Source organism: Anomaloglossus baeobatrachus, chromosome 1 (genome assembly GCF_048569485.1).
Source record: "Anomaloglossus baeobatrachus isolate aAnoBae1 chromosome 1, aAnoBae1.hap1, whole genome shotgun sequence".
NCBI lineage: Eukaryota > Metazoa > Chordata > Amphibia > Anura > Aromobatidae > Anomaloglossus > Anomaloglossus baeobatrachus.
In genome coordinates this window covers 676,793,949-676,815,784 of record NC_134353.1, presented here as the reverse complement: position 1 = coordinate 676,815,784, position 21,836 = coordinate 676,793,949, and the positions used below count along the sequence as shown (strand labels likewise).

The 21,836-nt window shown below is 46.9% G+C and overlaps 1 protein-coding gene across 3 annotated transcripts in view; it reads right to left on the bottom strand.

The window, feature by feature from the left end:
- ASPHD2 (aspartate beta-hydroxylase domain containing 2) overlaps nucleotides 1–20,851 on the bottom strand; it is a 144,655-nt gene extending 123,804 nt beyond the window's left edge. The window contains exon 1 of one of the 3 annotated variants that reach the window (XM_075341729.1): nucleotides 20,753–20,851. The gene's annotated coding sequence lies outside the window, so the exon portion shown is untranslated. Of the gene's footprint in view, nucleotides 1–20,626; nucleotides 20,707–20,727 lie in introns of those variants that run through there. The other 2 variants (XM_075341731.1, XM_075341730.1) reach the window with 2 other exon arrangements.
- Between the last annotated feature and the right edge of the window lie 985 nt (nucleotides 20,852–21,836).

The window sequence follows — 21,836 nt, the reverse complement described above, 5'->3', positions numbered from 1 at the left end:
ATTACCCCTCCCCCCCACACACGCACACACACACACACACACACACACACCCTCCATTACCCCTCCCCCCACACACAATACAGTGCAACCTCCATTACCCCTCCCCCCACACACGCAATACAGTGCACCCTCCATTACCCCTCCCCCCACACACACACACAATACAGTGCACCCTCCATTACCCCTCCCCCCCCACACACACACACACACACACAATACAGTGCACCCTCCATTACCCCTCCCCACACACACACACAATACAGTGCACCCTCCATTACCCCTCCACACACACACACAAATACACCCTCCATTACCCCTCCCCCCCACACACAATACAGTGCACCCTCCATTACCCCTCCCCCCACACACACAATACAGTGCACCCTCCATTACCCCTCCCCGCACACACACAATACAGTGCACCCTCCATTACCCCTCCCCCCACACACACACACACAATACAGTGCACCCTCCATTACCCCTCCCCCCCCCCACACACACAATACAATGCACCCTCCACTACCCCTCCCCCCACATACAATACAATGCACCCTCTGTTACCCCTCCCCCCCACACAATACAACCCTCATCACCCCTACACACACAAATTACACTGCCCCATACCTACGCACTCCTGCCCCCCCTCGGAATACAGTACTCCTCCTCTGCCTGTCACAGAGCTGTGTTCCTTCACAAATGTTCCCAGTCATGTGTCCTCAGCCCCTCCCCACTCATCCCCATTAATAAAACCTGTCTCTTCAGCTCCTCCATGGAGCGCTCGCTTCCTCATGTCCCCTGTGTGGGGCCCGCAGCACTGTGATGACGTCAGCAAGGTGCTGATCTCATCACGTTGCTGCACGTCGGGGGCGGGGCCCAGTCCCGGCGCGCTGTTCAAATGTATTTACGTCTGAAAGACGCAAATACATTTGAAAAGGAACGGAAAGAGTAAGCTGCGGTCATCGGCTCTGCTGCGCTCCTCTGCACTGGGTGCATGGCTGCATGCCGAGCACAGCACACAGCAGAGACGGAACAGCATAGCGCGCTGCCTCCTGCTAGTGTGCCTGGCAGGTACACAGTGTAGAGGAGCGCAGCGGGGACAGCAGATACAGCGGCCCACCACACCGTGCCCCTGCTTCTAGGGGGGGCAGCTGCCCCCCGCCCCTCGCTGGGTACGGCCGCAGCACATAGCAGGGAGCATTAGCACACCTCTGACCCCGGAAGTGCAAGCGGCCGCTGGTACTTCCGGGGTCAATCAGCGTCCTGTGCCCGCAGTTTGTTTTTGCGTCTTAAAGACGCAGATGCAAATAAATAGTGGTACTCCAACACCCCGCCCCCCCCCTTCCCCCGAAAACACAGCTGATTTATTAAACTGTCTTTACGGAGGGGAGAGGGTGTGAAGAAAAAAAAAATGCTGACAGGTGCTTAGTGCCAAGTATGGTGGGGGCCCTCTTAAAAGCTCTTTTGGTGGGGGCCCCGCTTGCCCCGCCTATAATCCGGCCCTGGATACCGCTGCTGTGATTGAATCTGCTCTAGAGACAGTGACAATAAGGCCAGGGCGTCACACGGGGATCTACTGAGATCCTCACATGACACTCAGCTCGCGCTGGCAGCACAGCAGGAGCAGAGTGTCATGCGAGTGTCACTGTGACTGAGGTCCAATCGATCTCAGTTGCGCGGGTGCGGGCCGGCTCTGAGGAGGGGCGGGCCAGATTTAACTCCCTCTCCCCTCCGTTGCCGGCTATTGCCATTCTCGCCCAATGCTTGCGGTACACCGGTGTAGTGCAGTGCAATTTTTCTCACCCCATAGACTTGAATGGGTGCGAGAGAAACAAGACTCGCATTACAATCACAGCATGCTGCGATTGTTTTCTCGGTCCGGGCTGAGAAAATAATCGCTCATGGGTGCTGGGACATAGGTTAATATTGGTCCGAGTGGAATGCGATAAAACATCGCATTCCACTCGCTCCGATTTTGATGCCGTGTGGCTTAGGCCTAAGAGAGACAATAAAACCTTCACACCACTTATCTAAGCTAATTAAGAAAGCACTCCCAGCAAAGGTTTTATCCTCTTCATAAATTGCTATTATATAGCACTGCGTACTTACAAATGCTCATTTTGACTTTCTAGCCAGTTAATTCTTCTCTTATCTGTTCTATATACCAACAGGAAGTCACTTTTCCCTGCAGGAGTCATCCCCCTCTTCAACTTCGGACCCAGTCACTCCGCCATTGACTTTTGCAGTGATAACTTGTGCAGGGAAAAAGAGATTTCCTGTTTCTACAAAGGATTTTTTCGCTTTATCAGACGCACTTTTGTTCCCCCAAATTTTGGGGAAAAGTAGGGGGTGCGTCTGATAATCCAAATATATGGGTCCAGGGGAGGTGGGTGCAGCTCTGGAGTGGTGCTGGAGGCTGGTAGAGGCTGGTAGAGACTGCAGGAGGCAGCGTTAGATCTCCTGCTCCCGCTCATATAATATGCACTGCCGCTGTCCATCACCATGGTGCTGAAACTGCACTGCGGCGATGGGCTGGGGGAGCGGCGCATATTATATCTGCCTGCGCCCCCCCTTTGATGATGGCACATGCCCCCCCGTGTTAGCTATGGCCCCCATGCTGCTGCCCATCCTAAAATAAAAAAAGCTTTACTTACCTCCTCCAGCGTGTCTCCCCGATCTCACTGCTGCCGCTGTGATCAGGCACGCAGAGATCATGTCACTCTGCTGTGCTGATCACATGACCGGCACCGAGAACCAGGAAGTGCAGGAGCTCAGCAGCACGGAGGAAGACACCAGGGAGGACAGCACTGGAGAAGGTTAGGTAAACTGTTTATTTTACTATGGGCAGCAGCATGGGGGCCATATCAAACACAGGGGGACGTGCGCCAGCAATAAAAGACCTGTGCCAGCTGTAGGGGATGTGTGCCAGCTATAGGAGACCTGTGCCAGCACAGGGGGACATGTGGAATCACAGGGTGACGTGTGCCAGCACAAAGGAGCTATATTCAATATAAGGAGGCCATATCCAGATTAAGGGGGCTAATTTTAGGATGGGGGGGCTATAAGAGACATATACCCTACATGACTTGTTAGACGGACACTGGCATTATAAGACGGACCCCATTTAACATAAAGAAAAAAAAATTCTCTTTTCCTTCACCAAATTTGGGGGTGCGTCTTCTAATCAGGTGCGTCTTATAAAGCGAAAAATACAGTAATTGAAAGAAATTAAAAACAAAAACTGTGTAGATGGGCAAAATGAGCAATTGTAAGTACACCATCCTATATAATATGATTAATGCAATTTATTAAAAAGGATAAAGATATGGATATGGGAGCGCTTCTTTAAGCTTTCACTCTCTAAGCTCAGTTTGCTTATTTTTATATTCCCATTTATTACACCATCTCTGCTCTTTTTATGTATATATTGGTGTTTCTCCAAATACTTTGTTATACCGTGCCTGATGTAGAGACACAAGTAGTCTCAAAAGCTTGCTTTGTAACATCACATTTTATTTTCGTTAGCCATTAAAAGGTATCATAACTACAAGATTATTATTTTGTTTCTCCCACTGACAGCAATCAATATTTTTTCAACTAGCTAACATGGCACCAAACGTTTTATTCTTGTACTAATGCACAAAGGGTCCATGCAGCCCCTGGGCTGATAGTTGAAAATAAATAAAGAAAATGGAGTCTAGGCATAAGTGAAATAGCAGACTTTTCCTGGCATTTTATTGCTGTAAGGCCTAAGACACACGGCATGAAAATCGGATAAAACATCGCAATCCACTCGGACCAATATTAACCTATGTGTCAGCACCCATGAACGATTTGTTTTCTTGGTCCGATTAGGGCCGAGAAAATAATCACTGCATGCTGAGATTGTAATGCGAGACACTTTATCTCGCACCCATTCAAGTCTATGGGGCGAGAGAAATATCGCACTGCACTCACGGTACACCGGTGTACTGCGAGTGCAGGGCGAGAATGGCAATAGCCGGCTACGGAGGAGAGGGGGAGATAAATCCCTCCCGCTCCTCTTCTGTGCCGGCCCGCCCTTCCTCAGCGCTGGCCCGCCCCCCGCAACTGTGGTCCGATCGCATGATCGGATCTCAGTCGCAGTGACACTCGCATGACACTTGGCTCCTGCTGTGCTGCTAGCGCTAGCCGAGTGTCATGCGAGGATCACATTAGTCCCCGTGTGGCTCCGGCCTAAAGAAAAGTCTGCATCTTCGTTTCCACTGTCAAGTCTATGGGATCACTGGGGGCTCAGCTGGTGTAAAAGGAAGAAAAGATTCAAAAAAAATAAAAATTAAATAAAATCAAAAGGTTTTTCTTACAAAAGTCAGAAAATATATATAATAATAATAATAATAATAATAATAATAATAGTTACTGTGCAAGGACCCGTTTCAACAAAAGAAAAAAAAAAACCCACGTGTGTTTTTTTTCTGCTGTCCAGCAATTTTTTTTTTCTTTTCTCTTCAATTTTTCCACATTTTGTACTGCACATGCACTGGAAAGTCTGACATGCAGTACAAAGAGAAGGGTGCATCAGAATGAAAATCAAGAAGGAAGTGCCACTATTTTAAAGGGAGACGGTCACCAAGTTTGAGAGCAGCATAATGTAGAGACAGAGATCCTGATTCCAGTGATGTGTCACTTACTGGGCTGCTCAGTGTAGTTTTGATAAAATCACTATTTAATCAGCAGTAGATCATTAGAGGACTACTTGATGTGCTGCTAGGTAGTCAAGCATATTCATGAGATCTGTATAACTGCTATATCTGCAGCAGAGAAAACATTGATTTTATCAAAGTGACAGCAAACCGCTCAGTAAGTAACACATCGCTGGAATCAGGGTCTCTGTCTCTACATTATGTATGAGGTATAGAGTTTAAGCAGATGAATGAAAACCGTGGGAGCTATGCAAGAATAGCAATTTGGGACCACCGCTACTCATTACAGAACACTGGGTGAGTCCAGAATTATATATGTCAAGCAGAAAAAAAAAATTGCACTCTATGGCATGGGCCACAGAAATAGAGGCAAAACCACTTTATTCATTTATGATAGTTAAAACCAAAATAAAAAAGGACAGTGGTTAAAATATTGAAGATTTTGAATCAATGTGATTTTGATCCAGTACTTGTATCTTAAGCCTGCTTTACACGTTACGATTAAGCATACGATATCGTATGCGATCGTAACCGCCCCAATCCTATGTGCGACACGTTCAATTTGTTGACCATGTCGCACAAACGATTATTTCCCGTCACACGTACTTACCCTTCCATACGACCTCGCTGTGGGCGGCGAACATTCACTTCCTGGAGTGGGAGGGATGTTCGGTGTCACAGTGACGTCACGCGGCAGCCAGCCAATAGAAGCGGAGGGGTGGAGATGAGCGGGACGTAAACATCCCGCCCACCTCCTTCCTTTCGCATTGCCGGCGGGAGTCGCGGGACGCAGGTAAGATCTGTTCATTGTTCCCGTGGTGTCACACACTGCGATGTGTGCTACCTTGGGAACATTGAACAACCTCACGTTCAATTTTTAGAAATTGAACGACGTGCGTGCGATGAACGTTTTAACGTTCAATCGCATGTAGCTGTCACACGCTACAATATAACGATGCCGGATGTGCGTCACTTACGACGTGACCCCGCCGACACATCGCAAGATATATTGCAGCGTGTAAAGCCCGCTTTAGGATCACCCTGCTCCAGTACTCAGATCTTACTCCTATTCTGTACATGTGGCAACTGCACAATACACTACTTCTCCTTTTCCTGTATACTAGATAGAATTCTTACATTCTGTACATATACACTTCTTAGATGCAATTCTCACTCATGTTAGATACAATTATCAGTATGGGCTCTGGTAGATTATTATACACAGTGAATGAAAAACGTATTTAACACTTAACCAGCTTTCTCAGTAAATATATATTTCTATAGGTGCTATTGACATGAATTTCTCACCAGACTTCGGCAACACCCATTCAATCCACACAGGCAAAGAAATCAAACCATAGATGTCCATAAATTAGGTGTAAAGGGGGCTTTACACGGTAGCGATATCGCTAGCAATCTGTAGCGATAGCGAGCGTGTAAGTACCCGCCCCCGTCGCGCATGCGATTGTTTGTGATCGCTGCCGTAGCGAACATTATCGCTACGGCAGCGTCACACATACTTACCTGGTCGGCAGCGTCGCTGTGGCTGCTGAACAATCCCTCCTTCAAGGGGGAGGGACGTTCGGCATCACAGTGACGTCACCGCAACGTCACTAAGCGGCCGGCCAATCAAAGCAGAGGGGCAGAGATGAGCAGGACGTAACATCCCGCCCACCTCCTTCCTTCCGCATTGTGGCCGGCGGCAGGTAAGGAGACGTTCCTCGCTCCTGCGGTGTCACACATAGCGATGTGTGCTGCCGCATGAGCGATGAACCACCTGGATAAACAACCCTTACCGATTTTTGAGTTTGGGACGACCTCTCCATGGTGAACGATTTTCACCATTTTTGAGGTCGCTTAAGGTCGCTGGTCAGTGTCACACGCTGCGATATCGTTAATGACGCCGGATGTGCGTCACTAACAACTTGACCCCGACGACAAAACATTAACGATATCGTAGCGTGTAAAGCCCCCTTTATAGTAAGAAATGACACCAGGAAAACGTATTGAAGACATGATGAAAGAAGTGCAAAATCCATGGAAAAGTAATGACATCAGATGAAATCTATCAGTAATTAGGAAGCATTCCTGACACTTAGTGAAGTGAAATTGGTCACATGATGACCTGTCTCATTACCAAGGTGCCAAACAAGACACATCGCATGGTAGGTAAAACTAGTGAGCTGTCTCAAGAGCTTCAGTAGTTTAGAAATTATTTTGTAACCAATGCGAATTACAACCTTATTGTTGCAAAACATACTATACGCATTGGTTACAAAACAATTTCTGAACTACTGAATGTTCCAGTGAGCACTGTTGTAGCCATAATCTGGAAGGCAAAAGAACATCATTTCACCATAAACCGGCCACAACCAGGTGTTTTCCACAAGATTTCAGACAGAGGAGTTTAAAGAATTATCAGAATAGTTGTAAAAGTGCCAAGAAGCACCTGTGGAAAGGTACAGAAAGACCTGGCATCAGCAGGTTTAATTGTTTCAAAGAAAACAATACAAGTAAATGTACTCAGCCTCCATGACCTGTATATGCATGTGCACCACGCAAGACTCCACTGCTGAAAAAAAAAGCATGGTGAAGAGTGTTTAAAATTGCTCAATAACATTTAGCCAAGTCTGAGAGATACTAAGGGAATATTGTCTGGGCAGATGAGACCAAAATTTTACTCTTTGGATGCCATAATACAAACCAAGTTTGGAGGCCAAAAGGCACTGTATATCGCAACAAAACATCACACCAACAGTGAAGTTTGGAGGTGGGAACATCATGGTGTGGGGCAGCATTTCAGCATACGGCACTGGCAAACGTCATGTAATTGAAGGAGAGATGAATGGACAAATGAATCAAGACATTCTTTGATTTCCAAAGGTTGGGAGATATTTGGGAGAAGCCTTGGAGACCACTGGGTGAGGATTGTACTAGTGTGACAGAGCATGAAGTATTCGAAGGAACAGAGATTACGTGTAGGAAGAAAGGAGGAGGAGATTAGTTTGGCGATATTTGGGGGAAACAGATTATGGACGGTTTTGTAGGTCAATATGAATAGTTTGAACTGGATATATGGAGGAATTGGGAGCCAATGATGGGATTTACAGAGGGTAGAAGAGGAGTAATGAAGAGAGAGGTGGATTAGTTGGGCAGCAGTTAGTTAAGCATGGACTGGAAAGGTGCGTGATGGTACTTTCACACTATTTTTTTTACGTGCTTTTGACAGACGTTAAAAAAAAAAAAAAACCCCACGCAAACCGCACATGACTGGATCCTGTTGAACGCATGCAAACGCAAGTATTACTTAACAGGATCCTTTCACTTGCAGTTTTTGTGGGCAGGCATTGGAGTCATGTGATCGGGAGTCAGTGGAAATCAACCTGACAGCCTGCAAATGCACACGCCACTAGGGAGAGAGGGGGAGAGGGTGAGAGGGTGAGAGGGGGAGAGGGTGGAGAGGGTGGAGAGGGTGGAGAGGGGGGAGAGGGGGGAGAGGGGGGAGAGATCACGCCAGGCTGGTCTCTGGGCATGTTCAGCAGAGCAAACAGGATCCTTTTCTATCAGCATACCAGCGTTCATATGCGGTACAGTCAGGATCCGGTGGCATGCAGTATTTTGACACAGGTCAAAATTGCTACAAGTAGTGTTTTTGAAAAAGGTTAAAACACAAGTAACTGGATCCTGACTGTACTGCACTCAACCGCATGTGAACGCATGTTGACGCAAGTCCGTTGCAAATGCTTTGAAATGAAAACGCATTTGTACTGGATCTGTTTTTTGCGTAAAAAAAAAAAAAACAAAAAAACAAAAAACAAAAACGTTCAGGAAGCATGTTAAAAAAAAACAAACAAAAAAAAAAAACCAAACAGTGTAAAAGTACCCTTAGCAGTAGTCAAGGCAGGAGATGATGAAAGCCTGCAGCTCAAATGGATTCATGGTTGAGGAAAGGATGGATTCTGGAAGTATTTTCGAGTCGGAGGAGGCAGAAGGTGGTAAGAGCTTGGATGTGTGGATTTAAGTATAAAGGGTAAAACGAAGTTTAAAAAAAAAAAAAAAAAGTATAAAGGGGTCGGTTACACGCTGCGATATCGGTACCGATATCACTAGCGGGCGTACCCGCCCCTGTCGGTTGTGCGTCAGGGGCAAATCGCTGCCCGTGGCGCACAACATCGCTAACACCGGTCACGCGGACTTACCTTCCCTGCGACGTCGCTCTGCCCGGCGATCCGCCTCGTTTCTAAGGGGCGGTTCGTGCGAAGTCACACAGCAACCGTCCAATAGCAGAGGAGGGGTGGAGATGAACGATTATTTCCCGTCACACGTACTTACCCTTCCATACGACCTCGATGTGGGCGGCGAACATCCACTTCCTGGAGTGGGAGGGACGTTCGGTGTCACAGCGACGTCACGCGGCAGCCGGCCAATAGAAGCGGAGGGGCGGAGATGAGCGGGACGTAAACATCCTGCCCACCTCCTTCTTTCCGCATCACCGGCCGGGAGCCGCGGGACGCAGGTAAGCTGCAGTTCATTGTTTCCGGGGTGTCACACACTGCGATGCGTGCTGCCTCGGGAACATTGAATAACCCGACGTTCAATTTTTAGGAACTGAACGATGTGCATTCGATGAACGTTTTGACGTTCAATCGCAATCGCATGGAGGTTTCACACACACACTTAAATTTAACTAACGATGCCGGCTGTGCGTCACGACGTGACACCGCCAACACATTGTTAGATAAATTGTAGCGTGTAAAGCGGGCTTTAGAGGAGAGGTGGGGGAAAAAAAAATTCAGTGTGGAAGTGCGGTCTCAGAAGGCGAACAGGAGCAGCGATACAGATGCTAGTTGGACCTAGACGTCGGGTTGAGGGAAGGCTTGTTCAGGATAGCTGTGATCGGGGCATGTTTGAAAGCAGAAGGGACGGTACTAAAAATTTTCATAGATCACACATTTCTGATTGAGGTGATAACAAATGTGTATTTTCTATTGTTTTATTTTCATTGAGGTCAAAAAGGGGGTGACTTGAACTTGTGTTTTTTTTTTTTTTTAAATTTATGTTTTTTATTCCAATCGCTTATGATGAACACAGCAGTGCATCAGCACTGTATGCAGAAATACTGATTGCCTATAAATGCTGGTACACAGCCGGTATTCAGGTTTTGGCATGTCATAGACTGTGATCATCAGTTACAACGTAACCCCGACGATAAAACATTAACGATATCGTAGCGTGTAAAGCCCCCTTTAGAGGCACATGTCAGCTGCTCAGATGACAAGTGCAGGGAAAGATGCTTGGACTAGGTAGATAGAAGACAGGACAGAGCTCTGCGTATAGCTCCTCCCATCATAGAATCTCATCAGTACCAACCGCCATTGATCTGAATGATCAATTCTGGCAGAGAAAGAAGCAAATTTGTCCAATAATATTACAAAGTTGCTTATTTTCATGTGTACTATTGATTTATGAAACACAAATTAAAACAGTTTCTCTTTAAACAGGGACTCATTTGCAACATATTTGGCCAAGAGCTTTTATTTTAAAAAGGTTGGCCACTACTTTAACATTGATGGCCATTCTTGGGATAGCTCATTAATATCTGATGAGCTCATTAATATCTGATAACATCCCGAATCCCAGCCGATCAGCTGTTCTCAGTGTGGGTGACGGCCATAAAGGCTCAGTTCCGGAGCTGTCCTGTCAACTGATAATGGCCAGGTACTGCACATTTGCCTCCCATTCAAATCAATAGGGGCGGATGTCCAATACCCACCAATTCCAGAAGAGGAGGCAGCTCTGGAACTGAGTATTTTCAGCCACCTCACTTCCAAAGGCAGCAGCAGAACAGCTGATCAATGGAGGTGCGGGGTGTTGGACTCCGTCTGATCAGACGATGATGACCTTTCCTAAAGGATAGGCCATCAATGTATAAAGTAATGGCCATCCTCTTTAACTTGTATTGAATAAACTATTGAGCCATTTCCAAACAGAAGCCACCTGAAAAATGGTCGTCTCTTCTTTTAATGGCATAACATCTTTGGAAGCCGCAAAAGACAATATATGAACAGCAAGAAGTTTATCATTGTTGTGCACTCCTTTTAGCGCTTTAAGTGTGATGTCAAGCAGACGCACCTGAAAAACACATTGTGTGCACATACCCTTACAGTCCACTAACTAGATCCTAGAGTTTCAGTGAATGATAAAATACTAGACTACAGTGGAACCTCGCTTAACGAGTAACCCACTTAACGAGAATGTCGCTTAACAAGCAAAGCATTCTGTAAATTTGTAAACCGGTTTACGAGAAATGTTTGCTGTACGAGCAAAATCCTCACCACACACACTTCCGGTTCTGTACATCCACCGCGCTCTAACAGACCACACAAACACACACAAACACGCACAAACACACACACAGACAGACAAACGCACGCATGCACACACACAGTATTATGCTAATTGCGACGTCCTCGCGGCGAACTACAAGACCCAGGAGGCCAGCGATGGAACGGAAGGTAAGGTGAGCATAATGTGTACCTTCAGTTCCATCGCCTGCCTCCTGGGTCCTATAGTTCGCTGCTTCACTCCAGGCTGTGCATCGGCAACCATAGCGACGAAGCAGGAAGTTCCGCTGTCAGCCGCTACTCAAAGGCAGCGCGCTGGCCAATAAGAGGCAAGCAACTCCTGCCTTTGACGTCAGCGCTCTGGCAGCGGAAGTTCCTCCCTCGTCGTTATGGTAAGCCAATACACAGACCGTACCGGAGAACAGCAAGTCCCAGGAGACCGGCGATGAAACGTAAGGTAAGGTGAGCATAATATATGTGTGTTTGTGCATGTGTGGAATGAAACAATAGGGGACCAGGATGGGACATTTAACAAGTTGTGGAAGGAATTGTCTGCATTGCAATGATTTCCTATGGGAAATCTTGCTTTGCTGAACGAGAACTTGGTTTACAAGCACAGTCCCAGAACGGATTGTTCTCGTTAACCAAGGTTCCACTGCATATTGATGATCTAATCTACTAATATCTAGAAGTCCAATGATAATGTACTGTATTTTTCGGATTATACGACGCACTTTTCCTCCCAAAATTTTGGGAGGAAAGTGAGGGGTGCATCTTATAACCTGAATGTGGCTTACCGGGGGGGGGTGGGGGTGGAGTAATGCTGCCAGGAGTCGGCGCATTCGCAGAGGGAGCTCTCTGATCAAGCTCTTATCTGCGCAGTCACCAACTCTGGCCCATTGGTCTCCCTCCAGCGGACTTCAGGAAATTGGTGCCCGGAGGTGGCGCTTGCGCAGATGAGATCTTGGCTTGCCATTGACCCTAGAGCTCTCAATCTACGCTGACTCCGGGCGCCATTTCTTTGAATGTCCTCACCATCCGCAGCTGCTGCAGAAGCAGCCACCGCGGCCCGAGCCCAAGGACAGCTGCCTCAGCATGGCAGAACGAGCCTCCGCCGCAGCCACAGCCTCCGCCGCAGCCCCAGCACAGCCTCCTCCACCACCGCTACTCCATCCTCCGGTAAGACACCGCCTGATTACAAGATTATAAACTTATCACACTCACTCACAAAGCTCTCCACGGTTCCGCACCCCCCTACATCTCCTCCCTCATCTCTGTCTATCACCCCACCCATGCCCTCCGCTCTGCTAATGACCTAAGACTGACATCCTCAACAATTCAAACCTCCCACTCCCATCTTCAAGATTTCTCACCAGCTGCGCCTATGCTCTGGAACACACTACCAAGAGAAATCCGATTAATTCCCAACATCCACACCTTTAAGCGGGCCCTAAAAACGCATTTCTTTAGACTAGCCTATCACCTCACTGCCCTGATCTAATCTAGACCCTTTCTGCCCTTCATAACAAAAAATGTACTTCCAATTCTTGTCCCCTGTACCTGTATAAATTCTGGCCAATGACGGGTTCATGCAGCTGATTTTGAATCCCCTATTAAATCGATGGCTGGATCATATATGACAAGCTCCCACCTCCCCACATTCACCTTTTGTACCTCCCCTATTTCCTCGTAGACTGTAAAGCTTGCGAGCACGGCCCTCACTCCTCCTGGTATCTTTATTTTGTTTTTTTTGTATTGTCTCAAATTGTCTGTACATGTCCCCTCTGGATTGTAAAGCGCTGCGGAATATGTTGGCGCTATAGAAATAAAAATTATTATTAATTATTATTATTATTATTATTAGACAGGCCCCATTTCTTTTTTTTCACCTTTTCTTGCTCTGAATTTGGGGTGCGTCTTATGAAACGGAAAATATAATATAAATTAGGTGAACCTGTGTCCTCTGTACTAGGGAGCTAAATATGCAGCCATCCATACAATTCTTATACTAGCAGAATTAATGTCTAGGATAGAAGTTACGGTCTAATAATAGACGGATGACATTATGTATTCTGCTGACCGCAGGGAGTGTTCACTGTGTTATGTCATGTGCTGGACCTGAAGGAGCAGGCCGAATGACTCAGGTCTTTAAATCCTTGTGTCATTAGTGGCCACTCAAACCCGGCACTAGGCTTCACATTGCATAAGGCTGCTTTCACACTACTTTTTTTAACATGCGTCATGAACGTTTCTTTAACGCAAAAACGGATCCAGTGCAAATGAGTTTTCATTTAAATGCATTTGCAATGGACTCGCGTCAACATGCGTTCACATGCGTTTGCGTACGTTATAGTGAGGATCCAGCAACTTGCAGTTTTTTTAACTTTTTTCAAAAAACGCTACTTGTAGCGTTTTTGAGCTCCGTTCAAATACTGTTTTTCACTGGATCCTGACTATACTGCACGCAAACGTATGTGAACGCTGGCATGTTGATAGACAGGATCCTGCTTGCTCTACTGAGCATGCCCAGAAACCAGCCTGTCGTGATCAGTCTCTCTCCCCCGCTCCCTCTCTCTCTCCCCCGCCTGAGAGTGGCAGACGCTGGTAACCAAGGTAAATATCGGGTAACCAAGCAAAGTGCTTCGCTTAGTTACCCGATGTTTACCTTGGTTATGTGTGCAGGGAGCAGGCAGCCCGGCTCCTAGCAGCTACGGACGCTCGTAACCAAGGTAAATATCGGGTATCCAAGCAAAGCACTTTGCTTACTTACCCGATGTTTACCTTGGTTACCAGCGTCTGCAGCTGTCAGATGCCGGCTCACAGTCTATCACGTTCAGTTCCCCTCGCTCCTGATCACATGACTTCAATGCCCGCCCATAAACTTAAAGTGGCAGGATCCTGCAAAATAACACATGCGTTTGCATGCGTTTGTTTGTAAAAACAGGATCCATTTTTATAGCAAAAAAACTGTCATGACGCATGTTAAAAAAACGTAGTGTGAAAGCAGCCTAACAGTTTTGCACAGTGTTCCTATATGAAACAGTAGACTAAATCCTGCCACTTGGGGGAAGTTTTTCTTTTCCTGGAATGGTTTTGAAGAGTTTTTTTGCAGCCTTTTGGATTGGACAGCTCCTAGTTTAGGCTGTGTGCACAACATATTTTTCAAGCAGATTTTGCCCCATTAAATGAACAGTGCACAGCAATGTCAAAATAACATTGCTGTGTACATGTCCTTTTCTAGGTCAGCCTGAAACAGTTAAAAGTAGTGACATGCTTGATGCCGGTGGATAAAGCCTGCTTTACACCTTACGATATCAGATACGATATCGTATGCGATCGTACCCGCCCTATCGTATGTTATAAATAAAAAGGACACACAGGAAAAAGAGTTGCATTTTCGTCACAATATATATAATAGCAGGAATAGAGATCCCTTATATAGTGCAACCCTTGACTACATATCCATACTGGACAAATCGTATAATAATACGTGGAGAAGAAGAGAAAACACGATCAACCGTCCATGAGGTGAAAAAAGATTTCTTTATTGACCAGTGCTGAGTGGACACACAGATAAAATATTTAAAACACCAACAAGAACCAACCGGCAAGAGAGGGTCACAGTAAGTACCAAATGCCAGACCTTGGAAAAGCATTAGATGGCAGATGATAATAAATACATCGGCATACGTATAGATATGAGGAAAATGTAAACACATATGTATGTCTCACACACCACATATGTATCACAAATGTAACTTTATACCACTAGTCCATATTGGAAATATTAGTAACATCAAGGGGTCAAGCAGGCATGGAATGCTTGATCATATATATAATATGGGTGCGTGCTACAATAATAGCCAATGTTACAATTATTACTGCCTTCCAAAGTCTGGTACAATACACGTGGTTAAGATTATAGTAGTGCACGCCACTATGTGCTGAGGGCCCACACTAGTGTATTATATCTTCACCACTACATAAATGGATATAAAGGGGATGATAACCTGCATCCCATAGGAATGACTGGCTCAAATGAGCCCATCACAAGTGATACGGGTAGTGGTAAATCATATAAACACACCTGTGAACCAAATGGTGAGCCTACCCAAGGGCTGCAGTAATTGATGCTAATACATGCCCAAAGCGACGACAGAATTAACCACAAGTGTGCACAATTAACGTGATCAAGATTATAGTGATACACGCCACTATGTGCTAAGTGCAAATATTTGTGTGCAAATCTTCATCACCACAGCAATAAGTACAGGGGGGATGATGGCAAACATCCCATAACATAATAATTGGCCCAAGTGAGCCCGTCACATATAATACGTAGTGATGAACGACATATACACACCTATATAAGCCTGGACCGGCAGATAATTAGCTGCCTATGGCAAGGTAAAAGATAGTTAAGCCAAAGGATAGGCTCACCCAGAATGGCGGAGGCTAATGCTGATAATGCACGGAGCGGCAACAAGGCTTACCACGTGTGTAACAGGATCTGGAGAAACCAAGCCGGAAGGTCCGCCTACCCGATGGCCGTTTCGGCAATTGCCTTCGTCAATTTGTTGAACGTGCCGCACAAACGATTATTTCCCGTCACACGTACTTACCCTTCCATACGACCTCGATGTGGGCGGCAAACATTCACTTCCTGGAGTGGGAGGGACGTTCGGCGTCACAGCGACGTCACGTGGCAGCCAGCCAAAAGAAGCGGAGGGACGGAGCTGAGCGGGACGTAAACATCCCGCCCACCTCGTTCCTTCCGCATTGCCGGCGGGAGCCACAGGACGCAGGAAAGATCTGTTCATCATTCCCAGGGTGTCACACACTGCAATGTGTGGTACCTTGGGAACATTGAACAACCCGACGTGCAATTTTAAAGGAAATGAATGACGTGTATGCGATAAACGGTTTTACGTTCAATCGCAATCGCACGTAGCTGTCACACGCTACAACAACACTAACGATGCTGGATGTGTGTCACTTACGACGTGACCCCGCCGAAACATCGTTAAATTTGTTGTAGCGTGTAAAGCCCGCTTTAGCCATTGAAAGAACAAAAGCCAAATGTGCGGCGAAGCCTCTTTTGGAAAACCATCGCCTGTTTTCTTGAAGTTGCTACAACTTGGAAAACTCAGTGGCTGTGTCGGCATCAAAAAGACACACATATCCTTAAAGGGAACCAATCACCAGGATTTTCGTATATACGCTAAAGCCAGAGCTGTACTGGCGCTATCAGGCTGATTCTCTACATATTGAAAAAGGCAAGGACCACTCACAGATCGCATAATCAATATAAGCAACAGCTCCCTAAAGACTATACGTAGAACAAGAAATTTGGAGTCTTTAATTTTGCCAAATAGACAGAAAAATACCCAAACGAGCAATGATATTTTTTATATATTTATTAAATAAAGTAAAGTGCTCAAGGATATGGCAATACATAATAATTTACAAAGCGACGAGGAAAGGGAAGTGCTAACCGGAAAAGAAACCTCACGTGTCCCGGAGTAGATGGAGGAAAAAAAGAATATTTTTAACTCCAATGCATGGTAACCTCAATTAGATTTAGGCATCATGCCCAAGGCAGGAGCAGGGCTGCATAAATAATGGTAATAGGCTCATAAAGAGTCATAATGTAATTCTAAGTCTAAGACAAAGGAAAGCCGCACCACTGACCCAAGCCTAGTTACCGTCTAATACCGGGTTAACACGTGGGGACCAGCGTCCCGACACGTGTTTCGCGTTGATGCGCTTAGCCGGACAGAGGTTTCAACGCGAAACACGTGTCGCAGCCCTGCTTTCTTGTTCTATGATTCTCTACATACCTGTAGTGGTCAGCTCGGGTGTTTAGGTTTTGAAATCCAAGTAAGTAAAGTTTATAAAATCATCATCTTCTTGAGTGACAGCAGCTGAGGAGCAGTTAATATCTGGGGGTATTCATACTTATCCCCTCCCTCTTTTAGAATTAGCATAAGTATTATACAATCGACCTAGCAGGACCTGTGGTGAGGTTATACCCATGTGACAAGAAGGGGTGGGGCCTCAGCCAACAGAAAAATGTTGCTTCCAGATATCAGCTTTGTTGGCTGAGGCCCCACCCCTTCTGGTCACATGGGTATGACCTCACCACAGGTCCTGCTAGGTCGATTGTATAATAATACTTATGGTAATTCGAAAAGAGGGAGGGGATAAGTATGAATACTCCCCCAAGATATTAACTGCTCCTCAGCTGCTGTCAATCAAGAAGCTGATGATTTTATAAACTTTACTTTCTTGGATTTCAAAATATAAACCTCCGAGCTGACCACTACAGGTATGTACAGACTCAGCCCGATAGTGCCAGTACAGCACTGGCTTTAGGTTATAAAGGAAAATCCTGTTGGGTGGTTCCCTTAAGTTATGCGCACACAAGTTCCCCCCCCTCCCCACAAGATCTTTTTATGCAAATTAAAAGCTACTTTTTACACTACAAACAAAACCTATGAGATTTCAGAAATCTCATGCTGATGCTTGTTTTTTTCCCTGACTGAATTGGAAAACTGTAGTGTTTCTGTTAATCTGCAGCGTGTCAATTTTTTCAGCTTTTTTGCGGTATTTTTCCCCCTGTAGATAGCAAAAAGGTGCAAAAAGGCTCACAAAATTGAAACCATGTGCATTTACTGGTGAAATATTTTTTTTTTAAAAAAAATTAATAAATAATAATAATAATAATAATGCATACTGTAGATAAATGACACAATCTTAACAAAAAAAAAAAACAATACCAAATCAGCAGCAAAGCATGCGTTCCGTAAGCAGCTTCTTTACTGCCAGGAAAGCAGGTTTTGACTGCAGATTAAAAAAAAAAGCTTCAAAAATGCAATGTGTGAACATAGCCTTAGAGCAGATTGTATCAGGAGATGCTTCAAAGAAGTGACATTAGCAATTCTTCCCCCAGCAAAATGTTAGATAAACAGCGAGGAACATTTAGGAGAAAGACTTGGAATAATTTATTCAAATTGCCATTGAACGCTTTCAAACCTAGTAATTATTATATTTTCAAGAAATTGCTAGAAGAGATGGGAAGATAGAAAATGAGATTGTCAGGCCACGTGCACTCACTGAGTATTTGGTGAATTTTTACCTCAGGATTTGTAAGCTTTATCAGGAAAACAACAGAGGAAAGTGTAATAGAAACATGTGCAGCACTTCTGTACTCCTTCCTCTCACCCTACACAGACGTACTGGTAGGGGATTTAGACTGTGAGCCCCAATGGGGACAGTGATGATGTCTGTAAAGTGCTTCTGAATATCAGAGCACTATATAGGCCAGTAAAATAAACAAAATGTCACTATTTTGAAGAAAATGCCAATAGAATCGGCCCCAAACTTGGCACTGTCCAATCAGAAAGAGGGATAAACACTTCAAAAAAAGAAAAAAAAAAACAAAAACACACAACAATAAACCATGCTCAAGAACCACTTGAGGAAAAGAAAAAGTAAAAGTTTCCTTAAATGGTTTCCAAAAGTACACTGGTTGATTTATGACCACCTCCAAAAAAACCTCTGTGTGCATATACCTCTAAGAGGCGGCCTGTGAGTGGCCATTACAAAGATGAATGATGAATCAAAGTCATTTCCAAGTTTTAGACATTTTTCCTGCAGCAAAAAAAAAAAAACAACACACATTTCTGTCACCAATATAATATCTTACTACAAAAGTGTTCCCTAAAAAAATAAATACAATTTATTTTTTATCTGTCACAGTAGCCATCGTGATGGATATTATAGGGGCCCGTGGTGCAGTCCCACTATAGATTATCTAAGGCTAATTGTCAGTGAAAACTGGCACACAGAGTGAATGTAACTCTGCTGTATGTACAGGGGACAGGTGGACAGGGGCAACCCACAGAGTGAGAGGTGGGAGAGGGGCTAGAACCCACGGAGGGCACAGGGAGAGAGGTGGATGGGGGGAACCCACGGATGGCACAGGGACAGAGGCAGACGGAAAAGGAACCCACGGAAGGCACGGGGGCAGAGGTGGACGGGGGAACCCACGGAAGGCACAGGCGGTCGGGGAAGGAACCCACGGGTGGCACAGAGGTGGACGGGGAAGGAACCCATGGGTGGCACAGAGGTAGAAGCGGATGGGGGAATCCACAGATGACACAGGGGCAGAGGCAGAAGCAGACGGGAGGGGGGGTGGGGTGGGGAACCCACGGATGGCACAGGGGCAGAGGCGGACAAAACGGGAACCCACGGATGGCGCAGGGGCAGAGGCGGACAAAACGGGAACCCACGGATGGCGCAGGGGCAGAGGCGGACAAAACGGGAACCCACGGATGGAACAGGGGCAGAGGCGGACAAAACGGGAACCCACGGATGGCACAGGGGCAGAGGCGGACAAAACGGAAACCCACGAAAGGCACAGGGGCAGAGGCGGACAAAACGGAAACCCACGAAAGGCACAGGGGCAGAGGCGGACAAAACGGGAACCCACGAAAGGCACAGGGGCAGAGGCGGACAAAACGGGAACCCACGAAAGGCACAGGGGCAGAGGCGGACAAAACGGGAACCCACGGAAGGCACAGGGGCAGAGGCGGACAAAACGGGAACCCACGGAAGGCACAGGCGGACAAAACGGGAACCCACGGAAGGCACAGGGGCAGAGGCGGACAAAACGGGAACCAACGGAAGTCACAGGGGCAGAGGCGGACAAAACGGGAACCCACGGAAGGCACAGGGGCAGAGGCGGACAAAACGGGAACCCACGTAAGGCACAGGGGCAGAGGCGGACAAAACGGGAACCCACGGAAGTCACAGGGGCAGAGGCGGACAAAACGGGAACCCACGGAAGTCACAGGGGCAGAGGCGGACAAAACGGGAACCCACGGAAGGCACAGGGGCAGAGGCGGACAAAACGGGAACCCACGGAAGGCACAGGGGCAGAGGCGGACAAAACGGGAACCCACGGAAGGCACAGGGGCAGAGGCGGACAAAACGGGAACCCACGGAAGGCACAGGGGCAGAGGCGGACAAAACGGGAACCCACGGAAGGCACAGGGGCAGAGGCGGACAAAACGGGAACCCACGGAAGGCACAGGGGCAGAGGCGGACAAAACGGGAACCCACGGAAGGCACAGGGGGAGAGCCGGACATGGGGAACCCACAGATAGTACAGGGGGAGAGGCAGACGGGGGAACCCATGGGGCCCCCAATACATCTGATCACCAGGGGCTGTCAGTGGCCAATCCCTCTGCACACAGCGGATGACTGCTGCAGATGCTCTACCTGTTTCGCATACATATTACACTTAATCACAGAGCTCAGCAATGCATGGAGGGACGAGCAGTGGCAGGGCAGGATCTGCAGTGCCTTTACATAACACAGTCCCATCTGCCATCACACTGCTGTCCGCTGTGCAGATCACTGCTGGGGATTCTCACAACCCTACAGAGTCCAATGCAGCAGAAAGCAACAATGCAAATCAATAAGAGCCCGCGTCCTGCCCGAGCACTGCTGACACCCACGGCCCATCATGCTCCACAGGGTGAGGGCTCCCGGCAATCACACATCATGCGCTGGATTAGGCGGCTGCAGTCACTGTACCTTCTACCAATGCTGCGGGATGCTGGCTAGCTCTTCTCACTCTGCTCATGTCCCACCCTGTCACTCCTCATTCCTATACACTCATTTAAATACGTACGTACATTGCAGTAAAATCCACTAACCAACCTGCTGCATTATCTGCGGCTCACACGGAGCCTTTAAATCCCGGCTGGAAGATAGAGCCTAGTGGTGGGCGCTAGGACCTGCGCTGACGTCACTGTCATGTGCGCGGTCACGTGCTGGGGGAGGGCTCTGCGTGTAGTAGTACCGTGCTGTCACCTCAGTCTGCTGGAAATTCCTGTCAGGGCGCAGTGTGGGGTCTGCGCTGCAGCAGCTGTGTGTAGGGTGCGTGAGACTGGGCAGCAAAGCTTTCTGTGTGGCTGAGGTACACAGTGTTTGTGTGCAGTGTACCCACAGGAGGGTTGTGTATGTGGGGAAGTTGTATGCCTGGGCAAGGTGCATGTAGCAGAGCTGTGAGCAGTGAAGGCGCAGGAGGCAAAATGCTTAGGTCAGTGATGACTAAAAACCGAGCATAACTCAGGTGGCCTGTCACCTCAAGAAAAAAATCCACAATTTTGTGATATTTGTAGCTCTAATAACAAAAAGCTGGTAATGACTGCTGGAGGGGGAAGAGGAGATTCCCTCAGCAGTCATTATCTCCTCCCCCAACAGTCATGAGAATTTTCCCATCTTGTCCTCTGTAGTAATGTGCCCATCTTTATCTCCTGTAGTAATGTGCCCATCTTTATCTCCTGTAGTAATCTGCCCATCTTTATCTCCTGTAGTAATGTGCCCATCTTGTCTACTGTAGTAATCTGCCCATCCTGTAGTATTGTGCATATTTTGTCCCCATCCTGTAGTAATGTGCCAATCCTTGTCCTCTGCAGTAACGTGCCCATGGAACCTCAAGACCCATCTCTTCCGTTTCCCTGTAGACTGTGAGCCCTCGCGGGCAGGGTCCTCTCTCCTCCTATACCAGTCTGTTTTGTACTGTTAATGATTGTTGTACGTATACCCTCTTTCATTTGTAAAGCGCCATGGAATAAATGGCGCTATAATAATAATAATAATCTTGTCCCCATCCTGTAGTAATGTACTCCATCCATGTCCCTGTAGTAATGTGCCCATCTTATCCTCATCCTGTAGTAGCGTGCCCATACTTTTGCTCTGTAGTAATGTGCCCATCTTGTCTCCCGGGTAGTAAGGTGTC